The following is a 7,669-nucleotide window of genomic DNA, read 5'->3' as shown; positions in this document are numbered from 1 at the left end:
TGTATCACAATTGTGCTCGGAAATCTCGGCAGCGTGCTCCGTTGGAAGAGATTGCTCACGTGACTTCTACAAGCGGCCTTCACACAAGAGGGTTGACACTTTCCCGCACACACACACGCGGCTGTAAGATCGTCACCCGACAGACAGGTTATCTCATTCTCAGAGCTGGAAATCGTCCAATTTAATTGCCAAACCAAATTTTCTTTTACGGGGCTTTTTGCGTGTGCAGTCCTTGGTGGCCGGGCCTTAGACCATACACTTGGCACACTCGAGAATCTGGTTAATCACGGATGGTGAATATTCGCATCCAAACCCAGAATCTGCGTGGTGCCGACTCAGCGCTCTTAACCCCCGAACCAACCAGCCACCTCAAATGTTGAACTCCATTCCCGATATGGTGTTGTGTTGTTGATAAAGAACACATCTCTCTGGAGGGGGTATTACCCTGCAGTGCCAGAGGGTAATAACTGTAATTGATTTCAAGATGCTTTTCTCAGGTGGAAGTAAATATGTCAATACTGTGGAACAGATTCCATCACATTGTCGAAACTGTATTTCGCGAAGGCGTGGGACAAACCCGTTTTATGAATATCCATGTGTTGAAAGTAATTGTGTATGGCAAGCTGCACCCTATCCGTGGGTTTTATTAATTCTCTGGAGTTTTACAAACGTATTGAGCTTATGTTTGCACGCGTGGCGTGATGTGCTGCAAGTTGTAAGGGGATGGCTGTGTGGGAGGCTTGTTTTGATGAGAGAGAAATTAAAACACTCGAGTCGCGCCTGTGTGTCCACGAACATCTGATATTTATTATTGGTCGGTAATTGAGTTCAGTTCATGGTAGATGGTGGTCCAGATGTCTTGTGCCCCCCCCCTAATTAATTGACCCCTAATATTTTTTCCTTTGTATATTCTTTTCTGTTTTAAATAAAACTTACTTTCCTTTTTTATTTTAATTAAATGGGGGCTACAAGACATATGGACTACCCTGTGCAGTGTGCTTGCCGCCGCACCAACCACTTTCACCGCTTATTATTCAGTGCTATTTTGAACGATTGCAACGCAGCATGTGTGAGGCTGCAAGCTGCAATTTCGATGTAAATCGTCTAAATGTCACACGCCGTACCAGTGGCAGAGATGTGCGTGTGTCCGTGATAACTCTCGATGAGATTTTCTTTTGACAAAACGACGTTTATTGCTGCGGTTATCATTTCGAAATGATATTCATTCCACCAGATAGACAAAACAAATATGACAATAATCTTCAATTGTAAATGTAAGTTGTTTATCTTATGCCGTTTAAGATGATGTGTAGATAAGCCACCGTGTGTGAGGATACAGCAGTGCAGTTGTCATGTTGTGTTATTGCCAGAAAACAAAATATCACTACGCGTTTGTGCCATTTAAATTGAGATGCTTTGCACTTAAATGGGCACACCCTGTGCCATGGTTTTAATGGTACGAACGATTATTGTGACTTTCCGATGGAGCTCGTGTGGCCAAAATATTCTTCTGCGCGACATTTACTCCAGAATGACATGTCAGACATTGTCACGGTTCATAAAGGTTTCCCGCACCTCTGGTTAGCACAGTTGGCTACGCACGTACGGTCAACTGGAGAGATTTGTTTAAAGATGAAAAATATATTTTATTAATCATCAGTTGCATGTAGGCCTCCCCCCAGTCTGTCCTGTCATGGGGGTTGTTTGACCATACTTCACCACGCCGGTGAGTGCTTTGGGAGTTGGAGGCTGGACCGCCAATGATGTGAGACGTGGCTGGGAATTGAACTGAGGTCACCTGATGCGGAGTGCGGTGTGTAAACCACTGCCCCCACTTCCCGGCAGAGGGATTCTTGGCCGGCATAAATTCGGTTCCCAGAAAATGTTCTGCAGCAGTGTTGCAGTTTTAACTCGATTCATTGTAAATATAAAGATTACTGGTTCATCTCATTATTCCTATCAAATTGACCCCAGGAATGTGCACAACCTTCACAATTTTTAAGTGTAAGCCTTCGGCAAGACACCAACAGATTATTCACGTTCCACTCTCACCTCCCCCTTGTGCAATATACACCGATGCATCATACTGAACATCAAGTACGCATGACAACTTGTGCGTTTTCATATGCTGCAAAGCAACTGATGCTTCTGCGCCAACTATAATAGCAGTAACATTTTCCGTGTGGATACGGCCTTGGTTCTGAGGTTAAACATATTTTGCTCGAAACGTGCACACATACTTAATCTCCCAATATCATCAGCAATGGCAATTTTTCGGCAATGTTAAAGAAATGTTAGAAATGTGGTTTTTTTTTTGTAAACCCGAGAAGACTACCTGGAGCTGTCTTGGAGGTATTGAATGCGTAATGCAAAGGAATCTGCTGGGAGTCAGAAGAAAAAAAACACCGACTTCTGTCGGTGGTTGTTATGTTACGCTTGTGGGAGACTTCGAACGCTCATTCCTTGCGATATTCGGAAGCCCACTTGAAGCTATGCACTTGTAAATCTACATCGAAAACGCATTTCTTCACAACTGCTTTTTTTGCGTTAAGTTCGTTGTCCTCCGCCCGCACCTCCGATTCGCACGGTTGGCTACGTACGGCGCGAAAGAGGTGTGACGCACAGACACACACACAGGTACACACACACACAGACACACACACAGACACACAGACACACACACAGGTACACACACACACAGCTCCCCACACACACAGACACACAGACACACACACAGGTACACACACACACAGCTCCCCACACACACAGACACACAGACACACACACAGGTACACACACACACAGCTCCCCACACACACAGACACACAGACACACACACAGGTACACACACAGCTCCCCACACACACAGACACACAGACACACACACAGGTACACATACACAGCTCCCCACACACACAGGTACACACACACACAGGTACACACACACACAGCTCCCCACACACACAGGTACACACACACACAGGTACACACACACACAGACACACACACACAGGTACACGACCAGGGCTCAAGAGGAATGGTTGGCAACCCTCGCATAAATGGCAGGGGTGTTTCTCGAAACCGAACACACTTTAATGGCATCGCGGTGGCTTTCTCGGACACTTGACCCGCTGATTAATTTCCACTGTGCGTCATGTTCAAACATCTTTTTATTGTTCCATGACCCTGTCGCCCGTGCACATTTCTGGCATGCCTTGCGACGTCACGGGCGCACGTGTGTGTTCTGCCGCACGGTTACAATATATATAAAAAAAAACATACCGTAGGTGTTAACCCCAAGTACTAATCATATAACTTTTAAAGAGTCGTCGTCGTCGTCCCCCTTAAAGGTTGGTAGCGAGGCCGTGGGCGCGTCACCCCGTAGCGTCTGTTGCCCGATGTCCCGTTGGGTGTGAGCGTTCCATTGTTTACTTAACACACACACGCCTCGCTGGGATGGGTCTCCTTCGGAGGGCGGACGCGCGGCAAGTTGTCTCCCCTGGTGACGTTATTGCGATGTGTGGTAGACCGTAGTTGCATTGCTTTGATCACGTAATTTAGTTTTGTTTGTGCAGAACTGGAATGCGGGAGTTAGGGTGGAGGAGGAGTTCTCGGGGTGTGACCCCCCCTCCCTCCCCTCCCTAACTATGACGTCACTCATTCATATGTCGTCGTCGATATCATCATGCCAATCCCAGCAGCAGCATCATCATCACCATGACATATTTGTCATCATCATAATCATCCCCTCGGGCGCATCATCATCATCACCATCATCGTCTTCGTCGTTATAATCCTCCGTCATTACTCATGTCACCTGACATTACCACCGTAGTCATCCACGTGACCTTCGCTCGGTGACCGGAAGGCACGTGGGCGTTGTCGTGAGCGGAGCTTCGTCCGACTCGGCCTTGCTCGCTGTCTTGTCGCCCGAGTCGGGATCGTGAATTGCGTTGGGGCTGCGTTACAATGACCGATGTGGAATGGCCAAACAGGCCCTGTTCAGGTATCACTTGCCAACGTGGAATGGCCAAACAGGCCCTGTTCAGGTATCACTTGCCAACGTGGAATGGCCAAACAGGCCCTGTTCAGGTATCACTTGCCAACGTGGAATGGCCAAACAGGCCCTGTTCAGGTATCACTTGCCAACGTGGAATGGCCAAACAGGCCCTGTTCAGGTATCACTTGCCAACGTGGAATGGCCAAACAGGCCCTGTTCAGGTATCACTTGCCAACGTGGAATGGCCAAACAGGCACTGTTCAGGTATCACTTGGCAATGTGGAAGGGTCACACGGGGCCTGTTCAGGTATCACGTGCCATGAACTTTCATCAGTCACAGGCTGGGAATCCAACGCAGATGGCCAAGTTCATGCCGCGGTGCAATAACCAACTCCGATTGAACAATGTGTGAGGTGCATTCAGTTGATTTCGATTGGCGAGGTCAAGAGGTCATCACGGCCATGCCTTAGATGCCACTACACCTCGCCATCACTCCATTTCCTTTTTGGCTAGAATCCCGTGGTCGTTAAAACCTCAACACCAACTTCCAAGATCCACGCCGACGATATCCACTCTGCCCTCGGCTCCTCCCTTTTGGCTGCTGACCTCTGCGGGTGCCACTCCAACGCCTGTTCCTTTAAACTCGCCTTCGTCCATCCTACACACATTCCGGCCACCGCATCCTCCTCTTTCCGATAACATCGACAGCTCGTTGTGTTCACATTCTTGCCACGTTACATTTCTCCCGGAGCGTTGGAATCCGCGCGATGCGACGGCTGCTTCATTCTCGCAAACGTCTACGGAGGCGCACGGTTGTGACCCCCCCCCCACGCATCGGTAACTGGGGTCAAAAAACGGCGTTGCACCATCTGGGCCATTGGTCACAACGGGGGGGGGGGGTGTTCGCAAGGAGCATGGACGTGAGAACAGCGCAAACGACCATCGACATTTGTAGCTGTCAGAAACCAAGAATGATTAAATTGGTATCTCGCAGCGCAAGTGCTCTTGGGAGTCGGGCCAATACGTGAATAATGAGCTTATTGTATCCTGTGCGAGTGGGAAGGCGATTGAGATTATTCAACGACGACTCCCCTCCACACACACCTCTCTCTCCACTCCAATGGCATACGCGGATTCGCTGTATGATTTTGAAATCGGGCTCATGGCACATGCCAGGCTATTGCATGCGGTAGATCGCATAAGGCATGCTGGGGACTAATAAGTGAGCTGAATTATTGGGCCAAAGGGTATATTTTTTTGTAATTTCAACATTGTTCGCATATCAAGGACTTTCATTGATACCTCATTCATTTAACATTGGTGGATAGGTCCTTGTGTGTGGTCCACCAACTATGTGTGTTTATAGTCCACCAACAATGTGTGTGTGGTCCACCAACTATGTGTGTGTGGTCCACCAACTATGTGTGTGGTCCACCAACTATGTGTGTGTGGTGTCCACCAACCATGTGTGTGTGTGGTCCACCAACCCTCGCTGCCTCCACAGTGGTGGACTACCACACGAGCTGTGGGCGTTGTTTCATCACAACTCACAATATGTATTTATACTGGAGGAATCCGATGAGCTATAAAGCGATTTTTTTTCACAGATGTCCAGTCGTTTGTTTTTAATTCCCCACGCTGATCAGCGCAGGTTGGAGTCGGGATCGACGTACGCTGCCCTCTGCTGATAACGCAACTTCACAGCAGCCCACAACACCCGTCTCATGCATTCTACACGGTAGGCACCCATCCAAGCGATATCCAGACTCAACCCTGCTTAGCTGCTGAGATCTGATGCATTCGAGTCTGTTTGGAGTTAACCATATCAAGTGAAAGGCCCCTTTCACTCTCTACATGTGTTATTATACAGCTCGGTTAGACATCCGGACCACGTAATTTGACTTACGAACCCAGACACGTGGACAGAAAGCTTTCGTTTCAACCACATGAGATGCCGTTGTGACTGAAGGTATTTTCTAGCAAGGAAGGCCAGGGTCGACGAAATGAATATCGACTTTGCATAGCAGTGTTCAGCATCCCGAACAAATTGTGTTCATTAACAATTAAGACGACAACTTTTCAATTGGACACAATACAAAGATCCCCCGTATATCCTTTAACAGACTGTCGGGGCAAGTGCTGTTAGCGAGCAGGACCTATGAAGGCCGGAACAGCACACGAGGGGGTGGGTGGCCAGCACCACGCCCGGCCGCCTTTGTCTCCCCAGTGGCGATGTTTACTACACACCGCACCGGGTACTGATTCGAGGCTGAGTCGGTGCGGCAGTTGTGAAACAATGGTGACATTTTTGTTGCAATTCCCCCCGCCTCTGCCCACACAGAGAAATACATAGTTGTGCTGTTCGCCTTTTGGCGTCCTCTGGTCTAACACTTTTTGAGACGAGGCTCTAAAGAAAGCTGTCTCTGGTGTGGACCAATCAGTTTCAAATGCAATGCATCATATACTAGCAGAGCATGTTTTTGTTTTGTTTTGTTTGCATGTTCACCACAAATATGTGCCGTTAATGCAGACATGATTCCTTGCAAAAGGTTTCAGTTTGGTGTTTTAACATCTGAACACGCCTGTTTTATTGCCAGAAAGGGTAAACCCTATTCTTGCGCGGCGGCTATTCAGGGGTACAACACCCACTGTAACACTCCCATCACGCACGCGTGCGCGTGTGCGCGCGTGTGTCTAACGCGGATCGCGATGCATAATTCATCGACTCAGGTGTGGCGGGAGGCACACAAACGGGTTGAGCGCCTCGTCGGCTCCCTGGGTCACCGCTCGTGCCCATATACGGTCACCTGCAACGCTTTGCCTGCAGGCTGTGGAGCTCAGGCGGCGGAGACCAGCTGGGCGTGCACATCACGAGAGGCACACGCGCACTCGAACGTCACTCCCTTGCGTTTTAATTTTTAAAAAATGTTTTACATTTTTTTTGTATTGTCTATCTACGTGACTTTACGGAAAGAACCAAAGAATATGAATTCCTGAAGTCACGAAAGTTTTAAGTCAAAATTTGGGGCGGGGAGGGTGCAGCAACAGCAGCCTGAGTTGGGAGACAGCGGAAGGGATCTCTGTGTGTGCCGTCAACCCTCGTGCAACAACTTCTTTGGTGCTGGTGGTGCTGGTGGTGGTCTTCTTGGCGTACGGCTGCTGATGTAGACCCAGAGCAACGACTACGATTTCACATGCAGCTGGTCAAGACCAGTGTGGGTTGTTGAAGGTACAGAGGCAGAGACGCGGGAGCATAGAGGTACAGGACAACAACGGATTTTGCTGCAGTTCCCCCTGCTAGGCACCATGTAGGTCCACGTTCTATCGCGAGTTTTTGTTGTTGTTATTCGTTTCTTATATCCGCCTGCCTCTGTCCACCTAGCAATATAAATGTATACACTACGGTTAGCTGAACAGTAGTTGTGACCGGGATGTCTGTCCAGCATGGAAGATGAGTCCAAATATCATTTGGAGCTCGTTCTCACGGAGATCCACCAGTAGTGGCATGAAGAAATAACTTCAGCTGTTTAGTGTGTGTGTATGTGTCCCCTTAAATTGAGTTATTCATTTGCTGTGTGATTTGTCGGTGCATTATTCATAGTTCTGGGTTTGCTAAATCTAGCCAGAACAAAACGGCACAAATGGGTGTCAGAAGATGTGACAAGCTGA

Source organism: Lampetra planeri, chromosome 35 (assembly GCF_965212315.1).
Source record: "Lampetra planeri chromosome 35, kcLamPlan1.2.h2, whole genome shotgun sequence".
Taxonomy (NCBI): Eukaryota; Metazoa; Chordata; class Hyperoartia; order Petromyzontiformes; family Petromyzontidae; genus Lampetra; species Lampetra planeri.
This window is presented reverse-complemented; position numbering follows the sequence as displayed.